Here is a 306-nt window from a genome sequence, read left to right as displayed (position 1 = left end):
GCCCCCGCCAGCCTCAAACCAGCCCGCGCGGCTCCCCGGGGACGGACCCCCCCATGCGCTCGCAACGTGGGTCTTTGGGGAGAAAAACAGCCAAAAATCACTTCCCGGGGGGAAGCTGTGCTAGGGTGGGGGGACACCCGGGAAGCCCCCGTCGCCCCTTTCATTCCAGAGGCTGCTCCGGGTGGCGGGTAAAGAGCAAAGCCTCCGCGTGCCCTCTGGCCGGGTGCCGCTGGGGGGTCCCTTCACTGCTGCGGGGTGTGGGGGGCCACGATCCCATGGGGTTCCCACGGCTGGCCCGTCCCATCC

The sequence above is a fragment of the Mesitornis unicolor genome, unplaced genomic scaffold (genome assembly GCF_000695765.1).
Source record: "Mesitornis unicolor isolate BGI_N332 unplaced genomic scaffold, ASM69576v1 scaffold30673, whole genome shotgun sequence".
In the NCBI taxonomy this organism is placed as follows: Eukaryota; Metazoa; Chordata; class Aves; order Mesitornithiformes; family Mesitornithidae; genus Mesitornis; species Mesitornis unicolor.
This window is presented reverse-complemented; position numbering follows the sequence as displayed.